Source organism: Neophocaena asiaeorientalis, unplaced genomic scaffold (genome assembly GCF_003031525.2).
Source record: "Neophocaena asiaeorientalis asiaeorientalis breed wild unplaced genomic scaffold, Neophocaena_asiaeorientalis_V1.1 scaffold496, whole genome shotgun sequence".
NCBI classification, from domain to species: domain Eukaryota; kingdom Metazoa; phylum Chordata; class Mammalia; order Artiodactyla; family Phocoenidae; genus Neophocaena; species Neophocaena asiaeorientalis.
This window is the reverse complement of record NW_020174375.1, coordinates 149,209-173,656: the sequence shown is the minus strand read 5'-3', so window position 1 is coordinate 173,656 and position 24,448 is coordinate 149,209. Positions and strand designations below refer to the sequence as shown.

General features: G+C 38.2%; 1 long non-coding RNA gene across 1 annotated transcript in view; it reads right to left on the bottom strand.

Annotated features, from left to right (window-relative positions):
• LOC112407148 (uncharacterized) overlaps positions 1–12,059 on the bottom strand; it is a 48,251-nt gene extending 36,192 nt beyond the window's left edge. The window contains exons 1-2 of the long non-coding RNA XR_003004692.1: positions 11,986–12,059; positions 10,147–10,231 (exon numbers count right to left, since the gene is read on the bottom strand). This is a non-coding gene — a long non-coding RNA (uncharacterized LOC112407148). The remainder of the gene's footprint in view (positions 1–10,146; positions 10,232–11,985) is intronic.
• Between the last annotated feature and the right edge of the window lie 12,389 nt (positions 12,060–24,448).

The window sequence follows — 24,448 nt, the reverse complement described above, 5'->3', positions numbered from 1 at the left end:
TTCTAGTGCTGATATAACAAAATGTCACAGACTGAGTGGCTTAAACAACAGAAAATTACTCTGTCACAATTCTGGATGCTAGAAGTCCAAGATCAAGTTGTCTGCAGGCTTGTTTCTTCTGAGGCCTCTCTCCTTGGCTTGTGGGTTGTGACCTTCTCCCTGCCTTCACCTGGTTTTCCCTCTGTGTCTTAATCTCTTCTTCTTGTAAGGACACCAGTCCTATTGGATTAGGGTCCACCCTAACAAACCCATTTTAACTTAATTACCTCCTTAAAGGTCCTATCTCCAAATACAGTCAATTCTGAGGTACTGGATTGAGCTTCAGAATATAAATTTGGGGTGGGGGGCATAATTCAGCATATGACAAACACTATAGTTAGTTACAGGGAAAATGTGTAACTTGGAGAAGGCCTTAGGGTATTTTTCTTTTATGTAGTCATAATAATTAAAAGGTAGGCCCATCAAATTAATCCACTGAAATTCTTTTTATTATAATGATTAAATGTTTATTCCTTACCATTTTAAACAGAATCATCACTCAGTGTTCTTTGAAAAACTAAAAATGGTGGAATGGATTATACAAATTTCTTTATAATTTACAAGGCACTTTCACATATTTTTTCCTGGGAAATTCATACTCATAGAAATTAGAAACTATGGCTATATCTAAAACTTTTCTTATTCTTCATTTAATGGCCATCAAACTACACTATGTGACATCTAAAAAAGAAAATAGCGGGTGGAAATTCATGTGTATGAGGATTTTGGAGACTTAAAAAGTCAGTATAAGTTTTTCTAAAAGAATGACCTAAGCCTAAAGTTGCACAATGCTTTTTCAAGGACCATAAGAATATTTGCCTGCATCTACAATACAGTGGCAGAAGCAGGGTGAAATTAAGAAGAAAGGACAGGCTTTGGTAAATTAAACTAAGCTATCTTCCTAACTAATCTGAATACTTACATTAGCAAATAATTTACAATCATACTTTTCTCAGACTCTGATAAAGTAATTTGAAAGCTTTGGCCAATGTGTAGAAGTCCAGGTGGCTCCCAGTGGTCGAGAGTAACTTTAGTAAACTAAAATTCTGTACTGTATTTTTAAGGTTGCAGTTTAAAGAGCAGACCCACATTTCATAAGATCAGTGGCAAACACATGGCATTCTCCTCCTCTGGGGATGTCCCTAGAGTTCCACCACTCAGATTGATCAAATTAACTGAATCACTGTTCCACTCATTGAGCCTGCGAGTTCACTGCCTCAAAATTCACAACTCTGCTAACTGTGGCTTCCACTATTATGGTGTGTTTTTTTCCTGTTGATTAGCTAATACTATGCTTTTGGGTGAGAAGCTATAGGACATTATAGTTGAAGTTTCTCTATGTAAATTCAGGAAAATTCTTCAGGCTATTTTTTTCAGGTTGAAATCCCTAAAGTATTATGCCCTGGGGATAAACTCAGGACCGGGCAAGAGCAATGAGCAGAAGCATCTTTTAGAAGGGAATCTGAATTTATTCTACATGAAGTAAGGAGAAAACTTGTGATTGAACATGCCTCTATTTCCTCATTCTCCTGAAGCCCCAATAAAGTAAGTAAAGGAGTAAAAAGAGACAAAAAATATATAACAAAAAAAAAGAAGGAAGATATGATGAGGAATTTCAACAGAATTCTTTGGGAGATGAAAAGCAGATGGATAGTGGTGTTCAATAAAGGAAGCTATAACCTGGGTGCCTAGACAAACGGTTATCCATGAGAAACACATTTCTTCTCCTTCATCTCCTTCTTCTCTTTTTCTTCCTCCTCTTCTCCCCTTTCTCCTTCTCCCTGTTCTCTTTTTAGTCTAATTTTCCCTACAGAAACCTGGAAAGGTTTAGGACATGGAAGCACAAGGCACTGGGGGAGGTGGTAGTGAAGCTCAATGCTGAGAACAAGGAGAGTGGTTGAAAGTGGCTAGACCCTTGGATTTCATCTACTGCCCACACCTCTAAGTAAATCTTTCTTTATGTTCTTCCCATCTTCTAACTTGAAGAGTACCAATATTTTAGCTTCTAGATGAAATACCACATCTAAGAAGCTCTGGACACTAGTCAGTATGGGAAATGGGGCTGAAGCCAAAATGACTAAGTCCAAATTTTTGTACTGATTGGTAAGACTCTAGCTACCCTTCTCTACCTGTTCCTGGAACATAGGATTGAGGTATGTACCCTCCCATGTGGGAGAATAAGAGAATACTTCTCGGGCTTCCCTGGTGGCACAGTGGTTGAGAGTCCGCCTGCCAATGCAGGGGACACAGGTTCGTGCCCCGGTCCGGGAGGATCCCACATGCCACGGAGCAGCTAGGCCCGTGAGCCATGGCCGCTGAGCCTGCGCGTCCGGAGCCTGTGCTCCACAACGGGAGAGACCACAACAGTGAGAGGCCCGCGTACCGCAAAAAAAAAAAAAAAAAAAAAGAGAATACTTCTCTGGAGAAGCAAATGACCCCAAAGAAAATACCTATTGAAACAGATGACTGAGAGATTCCAATGAAAAAAGAAAAGGAGGTTCATTACCAATCATTATACAGTTGAGGCACCTTATTCACAAACATATTGTGCTTCCCTATGGCATTCTAGGCTCTTATGCTTAAATATGAAACAGACAATTAAGCATCATAAGACATTTGAGGACAGTCCTCAACAAGAAAGACAGACATTGGACTAGATAAAGAGAAAATAAATTACATAAAGAAAATAGACACAGTAAAAGTGGTAAAACATACTTTAAGGAATATTCTCAAAGAAATAACAGATGATTATTACAAGCATAAAACAAGAACAAACATGCTATAAAAACAGAACAGAGAATAAGAAAAACTATTGGAAATAAAAAATAAGATAGGCAAAATTAACAATTCAGTAGGAGATTTGGAAGATAATATTGAAGAAATTTCCCAGCTGATAGAACAAAAAGATCAAGCAGATGGGAAACAAGAGATGAAAAGTAAAGAACTTAGAGGATCCAACAAAAGATCCAATTTCCAAACAAGAAAACAGAGAGAATGAAATCATCTATAGAATTACACAAGAAAATTCCCCAGAACTAAAATGTGTAGATACCAGTCCAGATTGGAACAGGGAGATATAAGAAAAATAAAAGCAAAGGAAGAAGAAATTGATAATTCAACACTTGAAAAACAGTACTGAAAAACTACAGTAAATTTAGGCAAATGAAAAAAAAAAAAAACTGACAAATGAAAACTTTAGGCAGTTACTAATTCCAGGAAAAAATAAAGGCTTGTACAGGAAGGAACGAGTAGTTGCAGTGTCCTACTTGTGCAAAATATCCTTTTTTGTTCTACTTGACCTAGAGTGACAAAATATATTTAGACAATCAGAATAAAGTAAACCCTGTATAGGAAGGACTGGGGAACGGGAATGGAGGCAGTGGGAAAAATAACATTGCTACACAGAGATAGCAGTAAAATATGTTATTTAGAAATATGAAAATACTAGAGAAAACAAATTTTTAGAAAAATTCAGTGTTTGGTTTGGGAGAGGAGGATTGGCATTATTATAATTCTTTCAGTAAAATTTGCCTTAATAAAAACTATGTATGTACATTTGATAAAAATAAAAATCTAACTAAAATTAATACAGGGACTTCCCTGGTGGCACAGTGGTTAAGAATCTGCCTGCCAATGCAGGGGACATGGGTTCAAGCCCTGGCCCAGGAAGATCCCACATGCTGCGGAGCAACTAAGCCTGTGTGCCACAACTACTGAGCCTGTGCTCTACAGCCTGCAAGCCACAACTACTGAGCCCATGTGCCACAACTACTGAAGCCCGCATGCCTAGAACCCGTGCTCCGCAACAAGAGAAGCCACCGCAATGAAGGGTAGCCCCCACTCGCCACAACTAGAGGAAGCCCATATGCAGCAACGAAGACCCAATCCAGTCAAAAAAATAAATAATTAAAAAAAGAAAAGTAAAATTAATACAAAAGGGAAAAACCAAGATTATAATAAAAGGTAAGAGAGACTGGAAAATGAACAGTCAAGACTTAGACATTTCATATATATGCAAAATTTAAATATTATAAAAGAACTTTTAAGTGTAAAGCCGGACCCTATTTGTAATCATATTTTAAAAATACAGTCAAATGATACTTCTCTTATTTTCACATTATGTTAGTGCCTTGATTTATGAAATTTATGCTTTTGTTTGGTATCTTTAAGTTTACATAAAATACATACTAATTTTTTGAAAACAAGAACAAAAGATCCAAACTGTCACACACAGCATTCTACCAAGTTAATAAGAGTAACTCTGTAACAGTATATCTCTGCAAAACTTTGTTTTCAAAGTGAGGCTAGGGAACAGCTCACTTCCTACCTTAGTCATTGGTTGTAAGGAACAGAGACTCACTGAAACTAGCTAAGTAATGATGGGGAACTTATTTAAAGGGTAAAACACTATTTAAAAACTCAAGGGCAAGTTTTATGAGAGAATGGAACAAGGAAAGAGAATGCCATCAAAATCCAAGGCTGCTGACTTCATTCTCTCTATTCTCTCTCTCCAGGGCCACAGAGACTCTCATTTCTTCATCCTTGTATGCACCTCAATCACTACTTTTTCTCTATGGAGCACATCTCCCTGTTTCACTTATACTAGCCCAAACATGGCCACTAGGGTCAGCTTTGGGTGATCTCTCTAAATGTTCCGAAGTTGTGACAAGAATTCCTAAGTCCTAATTCCAAATGCCTGGAAGATGAATCTGATTGGCTCAGCTTGAGTCAGGTGCCTACAATTGATCCAATCAGCCTCGGCTGTGTCTATCTGGTGGGGTGAATGGTGTGTGTGTGTGTGTGTGTGTGTGTGTGTGTGTGTGTGTGTGTGTGAGCTGTCATGTGACCCCATGCTCACTCAGCAAGGATTATGGGAAGAGAGAAGAGATGACAAACAGGCAAACTAACAGGTTTGCTTTATCTTTTCAGCTCTCTTGATAAGAACTCAAAAGGTTTCTTTCAATCCCTATCCCAGTTCCTCCAAACAAAAGTGTCTACTCAGTAGGGGTGTCTACTCAGTAAATTCGAGTGAATGACAGGTATCCCAAATGACGTAGTGAAATGTGAAAAGTGTAAAGAGAGAACTTCCCTGGTGGCGCAGTGGTTGAGAGTCTGCCTGCCGATGCAGGGGACACGGGCTCGTGCCCCAGTCCGGGAAGATCCCACATGCCGCGGAGTGGCTGGGCCCGTGAGCCATGGCCGCTGAGCCTGCGCGTCTGCAGCCTGTGCTCCGCAACGGGAGAGGCCACTGCAGTGAGGGCCCCGTGTACCAAAAAAAAAAAAAAAAAAAAAAAAAAATCCGCCTGCCAATTCAGGAGACACAGGTTCGACCCCTGGTCTGGGAAGATCCCACATTCCACAGAGAAACTAAGCCCATACGCCTCAAATACTGAGCTTGCACTCTAGAGCCCATGAGCCACAACTACTGAAGCCCACGCGCCTAGAGCTGGTGCCACGCAACAAGAGAAGCCACCGCAATGAGAAGCCTGTGCACCACAATGAAGAGTAGCCCCTGCTTGCCACAACTAGAGAAAGCCCGCGCGCAGCAACCAAGACCCACGCGGCCAAAATATAAATAAATAAATAAATTTATTTTAAAAAAATGTGTAAAGAGAAATGTATGTCTCTCTTCTCATTCTTGAATAATTTTTATTTCACATGTATATGTTAGAATTCTAAATCAGGGGAGTTATAGGAAACTTTCTTAGTCCTATTTTCCCTCTTTCAGACATTCCCACAACTGACCTGTATTTTTGGTCAATATGATTACCTTGTGATGTAAGTTGTTATTTGAAGATTTTCATTATGGCTGTTAGTGGTATGAGAATAGACCTGTGTCACAGGAAAAGTTTTCCAGAATTTCCAGAAGTTATTGTTCAAGCTATTGGTGCTTCACTTACTATTAAAGGATTAAAAATTACATTTTTGTTTCCAACTATGGGAAACCAATTCTTATATCCCCACCTATTTTATATCCTATGTAGGTAAGTAATGAGGAATAGGGTTAGGATGATGAGTGATGGGCTGGAAGAAATACATTAGATTTTTAAAACACAAGCTATTTGAACTAGCATTATATTAGCCCCCATAAAAATATCCCATATGTTCATTTCTTGAAAATTGCTTTCATTTCCTTTTAAAGCTGAAAAAAATAAAACAAAATTAAAATTATATTAAATGATACTCATATCTTGGCTTTTTCCCTAAGGATATCAAGGAGAAATTCCAAAGAGAAGAGAAAAAGAAATACTGTATGTTAGCAGGGTTTATCAGCAGTGTTTTTATGGGTTAAAGAGGTTCAATTTTAGGTTATGTGTGGGAAAAGATGTGAGACAGGTGTGATTATAATCTCATTGCATTCCACATCTTCATAAGTTTGTTTCGAGTAGGTAGTTGCTTATTTTATAAATTTAAGAAACCATTTGGGCTTCTTGGATATTTTGTTAAAAATTCAAGACAGTTGCCTGCAGATTTTACAAATTTAAAGTAGATGGATTAGTAAAGTGTGCATAAAAATGTAAAAAATAAAAATTACCTTTGCTTCCTCCAAGATATTATTTTCAAATCTATATCAGGCTTCCATTTAACTGTCATTAAGGAAATATTACACAGTTTGCTACATTATCCTGTACTAGAACTGAATGATGAATGGAAAAGAAAATAGAACTAGTCTATGAAATGATGACTTCATCAGAGTGATTATTTATTTTATTTTTTGTTTATTCATTTTATTATTATTATTTTTTTTTTGCGGTACGCGGGCCTCTCACTGCTGTGGCCTCTCCCCTTGCGGAGCACAGGCTCTGGACGCACAGGCTCAGCGGCCACAGCTCATGGGCCCAGCCGCTCCGCGGCATGTGGGATCTTCCCGGACTGGGCCACGAACCCATGTCCCCTGCATCGGCAGGCGGACTCTCAACCACTGCTTCACCAGGAAAGCCCTATTTTAAAAAAAATTTTTAACATCTTTATTAGAGTAAAATTGCTTTACAATGGTGTGTCAGTTTCTGCTTTATAACAAAGTGAATCAGTTATACATATACATATGTCTCCATATCTCTTCCCTCTTGCATCTCCCTCCCTCCCACCCTCCCTATCCCACCCCTCTAGGTGGTCACAAAGCACCAAGCTGATCTCCCTGTGCTATGCGGCTGCTTCCCACTAGCAGACTGATTATTTTTAACCACTTAAAATTTATTGTATTCATGTCAGGTATTGTGCTATGCTTTCACAGCAATTATCACATTTAATTTTCTAAATAACCTCTGAGGTAGGTATTATTATTTTCTATCAAATGAGATATCAGGGACTTACATAAAGTTATATTATTAATAATTTGTAAAGCCAGAAATGAAGTCAAAGTTTTAGAATTCCAAGGAATATCAGTGTTTTAGTATATTGACTGCAATTGAAAAAAACAAGTATTTAGTAGAGTTCTTTTTTGGGGGCAGTAACTGTGAGAAATGTCATGTCCTTATATTTGTGTCATATATTTATTCAGATCTTTATTTGCATAGTTACAATTCACTTGGCTTTTATTCCTTTAGTGACAATTTCTTCAAAAACTTATGTCTCCTCAAGAAGAATCTAAAGAATTTCATGTAGTTCTTATTCCATTTTCAGACAGCCTGAGGTATAATTCATTTATAATACAATAAACTGAATGTATATAAAATACCATTTGAATAGTTTTGACATTCACAGTTGTGAAATCATCACTGCAATCAAGATAATAAACATATCCATTACTCTCAAAAAACAAACAGGGACTTCCCTGGTGGTACAGTGGTTAAGAATCCGCCTGCCAATGCAGGGGACACCGGTTCAATCCCTGATCCAGGAAGATCCCACATGCCATGGAGCAACTAAGCCCATGCGCCACAACTGCTGAGCCAGTGCTCTAGAGACTGCAAGCCACAACTACTGAGCCTGTGTGCCTAGAACCCGTGCTCCGCAACAAGAGAAGCCACCACAATGAGAAGGCTGTGCACTGCAACAAAGAGTAGCCCCAGCTCACCACAACTAGAGAAAGCCCGCGTGCAGCAATGAAGACCCAATGAAGTCAAAAATAAATAAATAAAATATTTTAAAAACAAACAAACAAACAAAATCTATGTCTCCTCATAGGTTTGGCCACTGGTAACTCAGATACATTTCAGAAACTCAGGTACCTGAGTCTTCCAGCAAAAAGTTTTTATATTTTATTGAGTAATACATACTTTTTCTTCCTTAAATTAAAAAATTCTTCATCTTTTCTAATTAGAAAAAAATTGCCTATCTAAGTTAATTTCATATAACTGCTCTTATGTGACTGTAATTTTTTGGAAAAGAACTCTCAAAATCAGACCAATGTACTCTGGTTGAACTTTTGTTTTTTAGTTAATTGTGCTTAGCATGCAGCTCAGGTTGATAATCTTGTCTGTGTTGACACTAAAGTATCTACTTATTGATGTTATGCTGCCAATTATAACTACTTTCATAAGTGATAATCTAAATTTAGCTCTTGATAGTTCAAAAATATCTAACTGTTATCATCAACACTTCTCAAAAAATATCAACATAATTTTATTTTGTTTCTAATTTTCTAGCATTTTAGAATGGGAAAACTTTTGTTCAGAATTAATGGTTAAAGGTTTTACTAGCTATTTATGAAGTAAGTGAAAACCTGCAAGACTATTTCCCATTGTTTTAAATATATAGTGCAAATCCGACGTCTTATGTCCTCTACTCATATTGAATCAGGCTAGATTAAGGATAATAATCATAAATACCATTTCTAGCTACTAAATGAATTTATTCCTTACATTTTATGTTAGGTGGTATCATAATTGGGGCAACCAATACATTAAGATAGATTAGTTTTCACAAGTTTGACTTAACATGTTATATATCTCAAACTACAGTTAAATGCCGTAGACTCTTTTATTTTCAACGAATTCCAATGAGGCAAAAAACACAAACAAAAAGCATAATTCCTCTGAGAATTTACAGTATGGAGATCTGTAATTCATGAGATTACTAATTTTAATTCCTGCACAGGGATATTGTTTGATCTACTATTTTATTGAGAGGCTGGATTTTAGCTGTGAAATTTACCTGCAAAATTGTTTTATAATAGAAAATAACATGCTTTTGCTTTCAGTATTACTATTGTAAGAAAAAAATAGACTAAAACCAGATTATTAAGGCCTCCTTTTTTTTCTTACTAAGGACAGCAAGGAAGTCACTATACAAAGTAAAATAAAAATAGAGAGAAAGCATAGATTTGTGAAGGCACAAATCAGATTCAGAAACTTCTCCTGGCCTGAAGCATTACAACACACACAGCATACAGGAGAGATCTTTAAGGGAGTCCGCCCTGTGTCATCAAGGGTCTAGATTACATCATCATTGATTTCATCTTCTCCATCTCCTAATTTTAATGGCTCTGCTTTCCCAAAGGATGCTGTAATTTATCCCATGGATTCTCAAAATAAGTGAAATTTAAAACAGAAACACTGCTTCTGTGTTGTCTTTATTGTCTTTGCCTTTTTTCGATACCACATCTATTTGCAGAGACAACAGTACCTTCTCCTCCAGTTCCAATGAAAATGCTCTTTATATATTCAGTTTTATCAATGAGATGAAGAATTTTTGTGATTTGTGAAATAAGACACAAATAATACATTTACTCTGCTTTACTGTAAAATTTAACCATAATGAATTTTGCTGAATTTATGAGACAAGAGATATATCCAAAATAAATTTGGATGAAATGTTTTGCAGCATGTGATAATTCAACTATAATTTTATTTTTTTTTCTTACATCAGACTGGAGCAACCCTTCCGCAAACATATTTTTAAAATAAACAAAATTACGGTAGTTTTACTTTCCAATATGTTCACTCCTTCCGAGATTCACTGGGAAAGAGTAAAAAATCTTGAAGAGGGTAATGAGTCCCAGCTGAGAATCATGTGCCACGATGTTCAATGACTTTTTTTTTCTTTAAAGCCATAGATAATAAGGATAGGAAATAATTTTTAGCTATTAGGGAGTGCTTCTTTAAAAAAAAGCAACTAGAAGTTCCACCTTGAAAATAAGTGAATTACCATTTCGAACTGCCTTACCTTATCTGAGAGTAGGAAGGGATTTAAGAAGTTGGCAGCAGTTCTCAAATGTATCTGTCATTCAGGTAGAAGTTGTCACTGGTCCCTGGTAAAAAGTTAAATTTACTTCTCAGGAACTGTTCTTTAGTGAATCCTTAATATTCTTTCAGTGTTAAAATAGCAGTTTTAAGATGGAATGATGTGAAGCTAAATTGTGGTTGTTACTTCTAATGTACTCACTTAGCAAAATAAAAAGTTGGCAACTGTAATATCAGTCCCCTTACCTTTGCCCTTGAAAGTTTACTGGTTCATAAAGCCCCAGATTGGTGAGCACTTTTCTAATAGAGCTTCTGTCTTTCCACAAATACTTATTGAGTATCTGGGAACAGATCATGAACATGACACACAGGTGTCAAATAAAACGTAGAGTCTCAAGATAGACAAGTAAGTAATGATTGTAATACAGTGGAATAAGTGCTTTTAGGGAAACGGAAATGCAGGGAATACTGGAGCATATGAGCAGGCCACCTAATCCTGATTTGGGGAAGTCAGGCAAGGATTTCTCTAGGAAAGAGATATAAAACATGACTAGTACATATAGGCTTTGTGAGCAAAGTATCTCCCTTGAGGTAACTAGGTACTTAGAAAAGCAAACCAAGGGGCTGCTTTATCACCATGGAATTAGAGCAAATGGCTATAATTAGAGCCTGTTAAACTTTGATGAAATAATCATGTCCCAGCCAGTACAACAGTGGCCAGATATTAATTTCTCTAGAGGCAAGGTAGTGGGATAAAATTTTTGAGGTAAGAAGTGATATTCTCTTTCTCCATGTGTCTCTCTCTGTTTCTGTCTGTCTTTCTGAGAGTGAAACTTTCCTTATCCTCCTCCAGATCCTGCCCTGAATCTTTGTCTCAGAAGAAGAGAGTATCTGGGGAGAAAACTGGGAGGGCAGGAACCTCATCTTTCTGGGTTTGGTTTCCAAAACCCACCAAAGAGGATACAAGTAGGTGCCTCTGGATAAATCACAAATAAGACAGCGCCTAGGGAATAAAGCACTGGGGATGTGGGGGAACTTTCCCTGAGACTAAAATATTGTTCTCACAGGGCTGGGGAGTAGAGGCAGGAGGGGTAGAGAGGAAGAGAATACTCAAGGGGAGCTGATAAAAGCAGAATTTGGTGGTTCCCAAGGACAAAGCCATATATCCAGTCAGAACCTCAAGGAGGTGAGAGCACCCAGTAAAAAAAAGGTTGGAAGGTATGCCTAGGGAGGGAATCTCAAATTCCCATGTGATCCAAAGGTAGTCAGGAGAGCCACAGGACCCGGAGGCGCTTGTGGAGAGAAGCAAGGGCTGTATTGCTAACTGGGAGACTAGGCAGGCTTCCCAATGCCTTGAGACTACATAAGCGTGACTCATATATAACTGGTATGGCTGTAGTGGTTGATAAATTATCAAAGTACTTTATATTCATTGATAGGCATTTACCCAGAATGACCTACCCTCCCCAAACTAAAGGATTAATGCCTGGGATGGCAGAGGAACCTCCAGGATGCCACATAAGCGCTAAACCTGGCATCTGCATCCTTTCTGACTGGTTGGTATATTAGTTATCTCATGTTGCATGACACTTTACTCCAAAAATTGGCAGCTTAAAGCAGTAATAACTATTTGTTGTCTCACAGCGTTTCTGTGGGTCAGGAATTCGGGAGCAGCTTAGCTGGGCTATTCTGGCTCATGGTATATCATGAGTTTGTAGTCACGAGGTCAGCTGGGTCTGCAGTCTTGACTGGCACAGGGGGACCAATCCTAAGATGTGTCACTCACATAGCTGGCAAGCTGGAGGAGGCCTCAGTTCCTCACCTTGTGGAGCTCTCTGTGAAGCTGCTTGGATGTCTTCAATGACATGGCATCTGCCTTCCCCAGAATGAGTGACCTAAGAGAGAGCAAGGCAGAGCTATAGTGTCTTTTATTACTTAGCCTTCAAAGACACACTCCATCATTCCTGAAGTATCCTACTGATGACACAGGTAATCCCTATTCATTGGGAGAGAGATTACACAGGGTATAATAACTAGGAGGTGAAAATAATTGGGGGTCGTCTTTAAGGCTCCTACCACAGTCGGTGACCTTGTCCTATGGGTTGTTAAATATTTGGAATGTCACTTTCACACAAGTCAGAGTAGCCTTGAAAAAGGAGGAGGCAGAAGTGCAGGGCAAAGTCCAACCTGACTGAGATTAAATTTTGTCTTCCTCCAAGAACGGTACCTCAAACAGAAGCTGGGTTTTATAAAAATGTAAATTTTGTTCTTGCACACCTGAATTTGTGTACTGAGATTCATGGCTACTGTGTTCCATGTAACTGCTCCCTGAAAATAACTGCCAAAGTTTTCTTTGTTCACCACTCCTCTTCTATCGCTTTAATTCTTTCTTTAAAAGGTACAATCCTTCAATAACTTTGCTATTTAGAATGTGAATCTGGGAAGCACTCTGCCTCTTCCAATTAATAGTGATTTCATTATATCATTCCTTCTGGAAGCCCAGAATGTGGAGCACGTATAATGTCCTTCCTAGAAGGGCATCTGTGCAGCAAGGCAAATGCTAATTAGTGCTGCCTTGGCCTTCAGAAGAAAGAAGGGCAGGTTGACAGTGAGGGTCATTGGATTTATGCACCATTCATATTTATTATCTGTTTTGGGGACAACCATTGATAAAATATGACATTGCTTAAGTTTATTAACAAAGAATCATCAATGATATAGTATGGCAGTTACCCAGTGAATTATCAAGGGGCATGTCTGAGTCCATGCCTTTGGAATTTTCTAGGACTTCATGGAGATCCTGCGTTGCAGAATTTTAGAAATGCTGCCCATTTTGAGAGTTATACTGTTATTCTTGGAAAGATGTTTAAAAATTCTAAGTTACTTGGATATATTTGGAATCTGGGTGAAAAGAGAAAGAAATATGAAGTTCTAGGTAATTTATCAATGGAAGCAGCATTAGTTCCCAACCCGAGAAAAGAATGAATAATTCCCCATTTGTGTCTCATAAAAAACAAGCAAAATTTCAAGCCTCTGTGGGCTGGATATATTTTACCATGTCTTCTCTTCAACACAAGTCAACCATTGCTGAGCCATTAATCATATACTAGAAAAAGACATTCTGTGGAGTTGAAATATAATTTCCATATGAAATATAGCTATGTTTAATAGCTTCTGAGCTATGTATGTCCAATAGCTTCTGAGTCTAGCTATTACTTCAGGAGAACACACAGCCCTACCTCTCATCAAAAATGGAAGCTCACACCCAGAATGAAAGAATAATAATAATGGCTACTGTGGCAGTTACGGTGGTGCAGTTAGAATCTCCCTTCAAGAAAGAACTTGCTATTCAGCTGCAAGGGGGGCAGGGAGCTGACAGCCTTTAGCTGCTAAAGGCTTCAGGATTTATCTCAGCTTCTGAGCTGAGGCAACACCCTTCAAGGCAGACCTCAGTCAATGACTGAACATGTCGGGGTCCTAAGGCCTGGATACTTCTGCCCACTGTAGTAAGACTGTTCTAATTGGTAATCTTTGCTCAGAAGCTTTTCTTATTGAGTTGGCTGACACTTGGTCAGATCTAAATCATGGCATGAGACTTGTTCTGTCCAATCCTGCTTCTTACTCTCCTTTCACATGTATTATATATGCATCATGGTCTGAAAGCATTCCCTACCCAATCTCACTTTCTTCACATGGAGTGTCCCCTAGTAAAACTCTTGCATTCCCATCTCAACATCTGCTTCTCAGAGGCCCAAAATGACACAGCTACTATTTATTAAGAACCTACTGTGTGAAGGAGTATATCATAGTGTGTGTGGGGAAGCTATTTAACCTCTCCTAACTGTTCTCTCATCTATAAAGTGGGGTTGTTGTAAAAATTAAATGAAATAATCTACAAAGAGTAATTTGTACAGGTCCTGGGATACAGCAAGTACTCAATAACTGGTATGTAACACTAAGAGTATTATTATGCCATATGCTAGAGTCTGTGTGAGAAATTTTTTATTACTTGTAATTCTTGTTAAATATCAAATATTATTGTGCTTATTTAACATATGAAGTAATTAGTGTTCACTGAAGTTAAAATAACTTGTACAAATTACTTTATATACTTCAACCTGGGATTCAAACTCAGCAAGTTCTGTAGAAGACAGCAATGCACACGTATGCTAGCAAAGAATCTACTGCTGTTACCTAGAATGTAAAGGAGCTCCACACCCTCTATGGCATGGTATGTACAATCTGTAATTAATAAAAATTACTTTGGGGATTCATTCATAACTTTAAGTCTACTCTTAATTCCACCATGTATATGACATTAGAATCTAACAATGGGTGCTTAAACCAAGAATTGGTCAAAAAGCCCGGAATAGCAATATATAATGCCACTGCCACTGCCTGATGAATAATGATCAGTTATTTTATTTTTTGCATTTTATTTTAATTTTTTGAATTTTATATTATTTTTTATACAGAAGGTTCTTATTAGTTACCTATTTTATACATATTAGTGTATATATGTCAATCCCAATCTCCCAATTCATCCCCCCTGTGCCTGCTTTCCCCCCTTGGTGTCCAAACGTTTGTTCTCTACATCTGTGTTTCAATTTCTGCCTTGAAAACCGGTTCATTTGTACCATTTTTCTAAGTTCCACATATATGCATTAATATACAATATTTATTTTTCTCTTTCTGACTTACTTCATTTTGTATGACAATCTCTAGGTCCATCCACGTCTCTACAAATGACCCAATTAAGTTCCTTTTTATGGCTGAGTAATATTCCCATTGTATATATGAAGCACATCTTCCTTATCCATTCGTCTCTCGATGAGCATTTAGCTTGCTTCTATGACCCGGCTATTGTAAATAGTGCCGCAATGAACATTGGGGTGCATGCGTCTTTTTGATTTATGGTTTTATCTGGGTACATGCCCAGTCGTGGGACTGCTGGGTCATATGGTAATTCTATTTTTAGTTACTTTAAAAAACCTCCATACTGTTCTCCATAGTGGCTGTATCAATTTACATTTCCAACAACAGTGCAAGAGGGTTCCCTTTTCTCCACACCCTCTGCAGCATTTGCTGTTTGTAGATTTTCTGATAATGCCCTTTCTAACTGGTGTGAGGTCATACCTCATTGTGGTTTCGATTTGCATTTCTCTAATAATTAGTGATGTTGAGCATCTTTTCATGTTCCTCTGGGCCATCTCTATTCCTTCTTTGGAGAAATGTCTATTTAGGTCTTCTGCCCATTTTTTCATTGGCTTGTTTATTTTTTTAATATTGAGGTGCAGGAGCTGTTTATGTATTTTGGAGATTAATCCTCGGTCCATTGATTCATTTGCAAATACACTCTCCCATTCAGAGGGCTGGGTTTTCATCTTGTTTATAGCTTCCTTTGCTGTGCAAAAGCTATTAAATTTCATTAGGTCCCATTTCTTTTTACTTCCATTACTCTAGGAGGCAGGTCAAAAAAGATCTTGCTGTAATTTATGTCAAAGAGTGCTCTTCTTAGGTTTTCCTCAAAGAGTTTTATAGTGTCTGGCCTTACATTTAGGTCTTTAATCCATTTTGACTTTATTTTTGTGCATGGTGTTAAGGAGTGTTCTACTTTCATTATTTTACACATAGCTGTGCAGTTTTCCCAGCACCACTTACTGAAGAGACTGCCTTTTCTTCATTGTATATCCTTGCCTCTTTTGTTATAGATTAGTTGACCATAGGTGCATGGGTTTATCTCTGGGCTTTCTATCCTGTTCCATTGATCTATATTTCTGCTTTGGTGCCAGTACCATATTGTCTTGATGCCTGTAGCTTTGTAGTATACTCTGAAGTCAGGGAGTCTGATTCCTCCAGCTCTGTTTTTTCTCTCAGTATTGCTTTGGCTATTCGGGTCTTTTCTGTCTCCATACAAATTTTTAATTTTTTTGTTCTACTTCTGTAAAAAATGCCATTGGGGAGTCAGCTCGACACACTACCAGTCCCACCCATCAGGAAGCTTGCACAGACCTCTTAGATAGCCTCATCCACCAGAAGGCAGACAGCAGAGGCAAGAAGAAATACAATCCTGCAGCTTGTGGAACAAAAACCACATTCACAGAAAGATAGACAAGATGAAAAGGCAGAGGGCTATGTACCACATGAAGGAACACGATAAACCCCCCAAAAAGCAACTAAGTGAAGTGGAGATAGGCAACCTTCCGGAGAAAGAATTCAGAATAATGATAGTGAAGATGATCCAGGATCTCGGAAAAAGAATGCAGGCAAAGATCGAGTAGATGCAAGAAATGTTTAATAAAGACCTAGAAGAATTAAAGAACAAGCAAACAGAGATGAACAATACAATAACCAAAATGAAAACTACACTAGAAGGAATCAGTAGCAGAGTAACTGAGGCAGAAGAACGGATAAGTGACCTGCAAGACAGAATGGTGGAATTCACTACTGTGGAACTTTTAAAATAAAGAATGTTACAAGAGACAAGGAAAGACACTACATAATGATCAAGGGATCAATCCAAGAAGAAGATACAACAATTATAAGTATATATGCACCCAACATAGGAGCACCTCAGTACATTAGGCAACTGCTAACAGCCATAAAAGAGGAAATCGACAGTAACACAATAATAGTGGGGGACTTTAACACCTCACTTACATCAATGGACAGATCATCCAAAATGAAAATAAATAAGGAAACAGAAGCTTTAAATGACACAATAGACCAGATAGATTTAATTGATATTTATAGGACATTCCATCCAAAAAGAGCAGATTACACTTTACTCTGAAGTGCGCACGGAACATTCTCCAGGATAGATCACATCTTGGGTCAAAAATCAAGCCTCACTAAATTTAAGGAAATTGAAATCATATCAAGCATCTTTTCTGACCACAACGCTATGAGATTAGAAATGAATTACAGGGAAAAAAACGTAAAAAACACAAACACATGGAGGCTAAACAATACGTTACTAAATAACCAAGAGATCACTGAAGAAATCAAAGAGGAAATCAAAAAATCCCTAGAGACAAATGACAATGAAAACACGACGATCCAATACCTGTGGGATGCAGCAAAAGCAGTTCTAAGAGGGAACTTTACGGCTATACAAGCCTAACTCAAGAAACAAGAAAAATCTCAAATAAACAATCTAACCTTACACCTAAAGGAACTAGAGAAAGAAGAACAAACAAAACCCAAAATTAGCAGAAGGAAAGAAATCATAAATATCAGAGCAGAAATAAATGAAATAGAAACAAAGAAAACAATAGCAAAGATCAATAAAACTAAAATCTGGTTCTTTGAGAAGATAAACAAAATTGATAAAATTTGATGATAGGCTCATCAAGAAAAAGAGGGAGAGGACTCAAATCGATAAACGCAGAAAAGGAGAAGTTACAACAGACACTGCAGAAATACAAAGGATTCTAAGAGCCTACTACAAGCAACTCTATGCCAATAATAATGGACAACCTGGAAGAAATGGACAAATTCGTAGAAAGGTAAAACCTTCCAAGACTGAAGCAGGAAGAAATAGAAAATATGAACAGACGAATTGCAAGTAATGAAATTGAAACTGTGATTAGAAATCTTCCAACAAACAAAAGTCCAGGACCAGTTGGCTTACAGATGAATTCTATCAAACATTTAGAGAACAGCTAACACCCATCCTTAAACTCTTCCAAAAAATTGCAGAGGATGGAACACTCCCAAACGCATTGTATGAGGCCACCATCAACCTGATACCAAAACCAGACAAAGGTACCAGAAAAAAAGAAAATTACAGACCAATATCATTGATGAATATAGATGCAAAACTCCTCAACAGAATACTAGCAAACAGAATCCAACAGCATATTAAAAGGATCATACACCATGATCAAGTGGGGTTTATCCCAGGAATGCAAGGATTCTTCAATATACGTAAATCAATCAATGTGATACACCATATTAACAAACTGAAGAATAAAAACCATATGATCATCTCAATAGATTCAGAAAAAGCTTTTGACAAAATTCAACACCCACCTATGATAAAAACTCACCAGAAGGTGGGCATAGACGGAACCTATCTCAACATGATACAGGCCATATATGACAAACCCAAAGCAAACATCATTCTCAATGGTGAAAAACTGAAACCATTTCTTCTAAGATCAGGAACAAGACAAGGATGTCCACTCTCACCACTATTATTCAACAGTTTTGGAAGTCTTAGCCATGGCAATCAGAGATGAAAAAGAAATAAAAGTAGTACAAATTGGAAAAGAAGAGTAAAACTGTCACTGTTTGCAGATGACATGATATTATACATAAAGAATCCTACAGATGCCACCAGAAAACTACTAGAGCTAATCATTGAATTTTGTAAAGTTGCAGGATACAAAATTAATGCACAGAAATCTCTTGCATTCCTATACACTAATAATGAAAAATATGACAGAGATATTAAGGAAACACTCCCATTTCCCACTGCAACAAAAAGAATAAAATACCTAGGAATAAACCTACCTAGGGACACAAAAGACCTGTATGCAAAAAACTGTAAGACATTGATGAAAGAAATTAAAGATGATACCAACAGATGGAGAGATATACCATGTTTTTGGACTGGAAGAATCAATATTGTGAAAATGACTATACTACCCATAGCAATCTACAGATTCAATGCCATCCTTATCAAATTACCAATGGCATTTTTTACGGAACTGGAACAAAAAGTCTTAAAATTTGTATGGAGACACAAAAGACCCTGAATAGCCAAAGCAGTCTTGAGGGAAAAAAAAGAAGCAGGAGGAATCAGACTCCCTGACTTCAGACTATACTACAAAGCTACAATCATCAAGACAATATGGTACTGGCACAAAAACAGAAACATAGATCAATGGAACAAGATAGAAAGCCCAAAGATAAACCCATGCACCTATGGTCAACTAACCTATGACAAAGGAGGCAAGAATATACACTGGAGAAAAGACATTCTCTTCAATAAGTGGTGCTGGGAAAACTCGACAGCTACATGTAAAAGAATGAAATTAGAACACTCCCTAACACTATACACCAAAATAAACTCAAAATGGATTTGAGACCTAAATGTAAGACCGGACACTATAAAACTCTTAGAGGAAAACATAGGAAGAACACTCTTTGACATAAATCACAGCAAGATCTCTTTTGATCCACCTCCTAGAGTAATGGAAATAAAAACAAAAGTAAACAAGTGGGGAACTAATGAAACTTCAAAGCTTTTGCACAGCAAAGGAAACCATAAACAGGACGAAAAGATAACCTTCAGAATGGGAGAAAATATTTGGAAGCGAATCAACGGACAAAGGATTACTCTCCAAAATATATAAACAGCTCATGCAGCTCAATATTAAATAAACAAACAACCCAATCCAAAAATAGGCAGGAAACCTAAATAGACATTTCTCCAAAGAAGACATACAGATGGCCAAGAAGCATATGAAAAGCTGCTCAACATCCCTAATTATTAGAGAAATGCAAATCAAAACTACAATGAGGTATCAGCTCACACCAGTTAGAATAGGCATCATCAGAAACTCAACAAACAGCAAATGCTGGAGAGGGTGTGGAGAAAAGGGAACCCTCTTGCACTGTTGTTGGGAATGTAAATTGATACAGCCACTATGGAGAACAGTATGGAGGTTCACATTAAAAAATAAAAATAGAATTACCATATGATCCAGCAATCCCACTACTAGGCATATACCCTGAGAAAACAATAATTCAAAAAGACACATGCACCCCAATGTGCACTGCAGCAGTGTTTACAATAGCCACGTCATCAAAGCTACCTAAATGCCCATCGACAGATGAATGGATCAAGAAGTTGTGGTACATATATACAATGGAATATTACTCAGCTGTAAAAAGGAACGAAATTGGGTCATTTGTTGAGACGCGGATGGATCTAGAGACTGTCACACAGAGTGAAATAAGTCAGAAAGAGAAAAAATAATATCGTATATTAACACATGTATGTGGAACCTAGATAAATGGTACAGATGAACCGGTTTGCAGGGCAGAAGTTGAGACACAGATGTAGAGAACAAATGTGTGGAAACCAAGGGGGGAAACCGCAGAGGGATGGGGATGGTGGTGTGATGAACTGGGTGATTGGGGTTGTCATGTATACACTGATGTGTATAAAATTGATGACTAATAAGAACCTGCTCTATAAAAAAAATTAAATTAAATTTATAAAATGTCATTGCTAATTTGATAGGGATTGCACTGAATCTGTATATTGCTTTGGGTCGTATAGTCATTGTCACAATATTGATTCTTCCAATCCAAGAACATGGTATATCTCTCCATCTGTTTGTGTCATCTTTGGTTTTTTTTTTGTTTTTTTTTTTTTTGGTACGCGGGCCTCTCACTGTTGTGGCCTCTCCCATTGCGGAGCACAGGCTCCGGACACGCAGGGTCAGTGGCCGTGGCTCATGGGCCTAGCCATTGCACGTCATGTGGGATCTTCCCGGACCGGGGCATGAACCCGTGTCTCCTGCATCATCAGGCGGACTCTCAACCACTGCGCCACCAGGGAAGCCCCGATTTCCTCTTTTAAAGGTGTTAGCATTTCTCTTATGTATTGAGGTGCTCCTATGTTGGGTGCATATATATTTATAATTGTTATATCTTCTTCTTGGATTGATCCCTTGATCAGTATATAGTGTCCTTCCTTGTCTCTTGTAACATTCTTTATTTTAAAGTGTATTTTATCTGCTATGAGTATTGCTCTTCCAGATTTCGTTTCATTTCCATTTGCGTGGAATATCTTTTTCCATCCCCTCGCTTTCAGTCTGTATGTGTCCGTAGGTCTGAGCTAGTTTGGTGGTGCTGAATTCTCTTAGATTTTGCTTGTCTGTAAAGGTTTTAAATTTCTCCATTGAATCTGAGTGAGATCCTTGCCGGGTAGAGTAATATTGGTTGTAGCTTCTTCCTTTTCATCACTTTAAATATATTGTGCCACTCCCTTCTGGCTTGTAGAGTTTCTGCTGAGAAATCAGCTGTTAACCTTATGGGAGTTCCCTTGTATGTTATTTGTCATTTTTCCCTTGCTGCTTTTAATAATTTTTGTCTTTAATTTTTGTCAATTTGATTAGTATGAGTCTTGGCGTGTTTCTCCTTCGGTTTATCCTGCTTGGGACTCTCTGTCCTTCTTGGACTTGGGTGGTTATATTCTTTCCCATATTAGTGAAGTTTCTGACTATAATCTCTTCAAATATTTTCTCTAGTCCTTCCTCTCTCTCTTCTTCTTCTGGGACCCCTATAATGTGATTTGTGGTGCATTTGATGTTGTCCCAGAGGTCTCGTAGGCTGTCTTCATTTCTTTTCATTCTTTTTTCTTTATTCTGTTCCACTGCAGTGAATTACACCATTGTATTTTCCAGGTCACTTATCCATTCTTCTGCCTCTGTTACTCTGCTATTGATTCCTTCTAGTGTATTTTTCATTTCAGTTATTGTATTGTTCATCTCTGTTTGTTCTTTAATTCTTCCAGGTGTTTGTTCTTTAATTTTTGTAGGTCTTTGTTAAACATTTCTTACATCTTCTTGATTTTTGCCTTCACTCTTTTTCTGAGGTCCTGGATCATCTTCACTATCATTATTCTGAATTCTTTTTCTGGAAGACTCCCTATGTCCACTTCACTTAGTTGTTTTTCTGGGGTTTTTTCTTGTTCCTTCATCTGGTACATAGTCTTCTGCCTTTTCATTTTGTCTACCTTTCTGTGAATGTGGTTTCTGTTCCACAGGCTGCAGGACTGTAGTTCTTCTTGTTTCTGCTGTCTGCCCTCTGGTGGATGAGGCTATCTAAGAGGCTTGTGCAAGCTTCCTGATGGGAGGGACTGGTGGTGGGTAAAGCTGGGTGTTGTTCTGGTGGGCAGAGCTCAGTAAAACTTTAATCCACTTGTCTGCTGATGGGTGGGGCTGAGTTCCCTCCATGTTGGTTGTTTGGCCTGAGGCAATCCAGTACTGCAGGCTACAGGCTCTTTGCTGGGACTTGTGGCAGACTCTTGGAAGGCTCATGCCAAGGAATACTTCCCAGAACTTCTGCTGTCAGTGTCCTTGTCCCCACGGCGAGGCACAGCACCCCCCCACCACCACCATGGCCTCTGCAGGAAACCCTCCAACACTAGCAGGTAGGTCTGGTTCAATCTCCTATGGGGTCCCTGCTCCTTCCCTCTTGGTCCTGTTGTGCACACCACTTTGTGTGTGCCCTCCAAGAGTGGAGTCTCTGTTTCCCCCAGTCCTGTCAAAGTGCTGCAGTCAATTCCCGCTATCCTTCAAAGTCTGATTCTCTGGGAATTCCTCCTCCCATTGCCGGACCCACAGGTTGGGAAGCCTGACACAGGGCTCGGAACCTTCACACCAGTGAGTGGATTTCTGTGGTATTCTGTGGTATAATTGTTCTCCAGTTTGTGAGTCACCCACAGAGCAGTTATGGGGTTTTATTTTATTGTGATTGCGCCCCCTTGTACCATCTCATTGCGCTTCTCCATTGTCTTTGGATGTGGGGTACCTTTTTTGGTGAGTTCCAGAGTCTTCCTGTTGATGATTGTTCAGCAGTTAGTTGTGATTCCGGTGCTCTCGCAAGAGGGAGTGAGTGCACATCTTTCTACTCTGCCATCTTGAATGAATCACTATCAACTGCTGATGCCAACGCTTTTCCTCCCAACACTGGGAAGCTGACTGATTGCATCACTAAGTCCTCTTGTTACTGAACCAAACTTGAGTCTGCTCAGCCATGTGCAGTAAAGCCAGTCTAATGACAGTGAGTTGTGGTGAAGGTAAGTGCAGTGTTTATTATAGGGAGCCAAGCGAGGAATTCAGCAGAGCTAGTGCTCAAAAAGCCTGAACTCTAATCAGTTATTTTTGTAGAATGGCTCCCAATTTGGGTTTGATTGATGTTTTCTCATGATTAGATTGAGGTTATGTTTAATATTCCATAATCTTGCTATTGCTAGAAAAATTACATCAACTGAAATCACTCCCCCTCTGCCTGTCCCTGCTCCCACCCCACCCACATGACCAATGTTCAAGCCCATTATCAAAAGATGCAAAAGAAATAATAATAGAAACATCACGAGCAGATGAAGGTAAAACATTATAATGCCGAAAGAATTTCTAGTAAGGTGGCAGCAACCTGAACCAAATGGCAGCTTTTGCAGCACACCTATATTATTCCTTACTTCATAGCTTTAAGATTAAAAATTCCAAGTACAATTTTAAAAATTATGGTACATAACATTTTCAAAAAGTTCGTATTATGCTGTTTCCTCAGGAATGAGGTGGTGCTGGATGTCGTTGGTGGAATGGATTTAGGGGGTGGGCAGTTTTCTTAGAGACATGCTGCCAGGAAATCAGTCTCTTTCCCAAATAAATCCATGAGGTTGATTAAATAAGCCCTCCTATATGTAAAAAAGCACATGATTTATCATCTGAAGGGTAATATGGCCACATTATGCCTCATGTGGCCATATTATTGGCCTTTAAGCCAACTTTAGCCAAGAGTGGTCAGCATGAGCACTTACAAAGAAAAAGATGACCATTAAAGATGACCTTGTGGCCTGGTGGCAAGGGTAGTATACCTCAGAACTACAGATCTGAGCAAATCAAACCACCAAAGAGAGGGATAGTTGAAGAATGAAAATTACATCTGCAACAGAATAATATGTAATAATAAATGCATAAGTTAACATTCAGTATATTTTTGTGTGAGTTTTGTTTATTGTAAATAAATACTCTTAATGTTTTTCAAGTAAAGAATTCAGTTATAGTTCTATTGCAGAAAATGGAGTCTAGATGAGCTCTAGAGACCATCAAGTCACAGTAATAGTACATAGAGACTCCCAGATGTTTGGTACCCAAAAGGGATGTTTACAAAAACACATTTTTGCAAAAGGACTGTTACATTTGCACAGATGTATGTGTGTATCAGAACAGAAAATGCACTTTGGGGAAATTAAATAACTATTGTTTGAAAAAGTGTACTTTTAAGTATGGTTATAAATCTCAAAAAGAAATAGCTCTAATTTATTGCCCATCTAGGAGAAATTCTGGGTGTACTCTTTCTGGATGTACTCTCCTCTTCACTCTTACAACTATGGCACAGGGGAGTAATTATCAGTTTGTGAATTCTACTGTGAAAGGACCTAAGTGATTTCACTGGAAATCTTTCCCAGAGACTTTCCTTTGCTTTTTAAAATAATATAATTGGATGTGAAATGAATGGCTGGCACATTTTATAACATA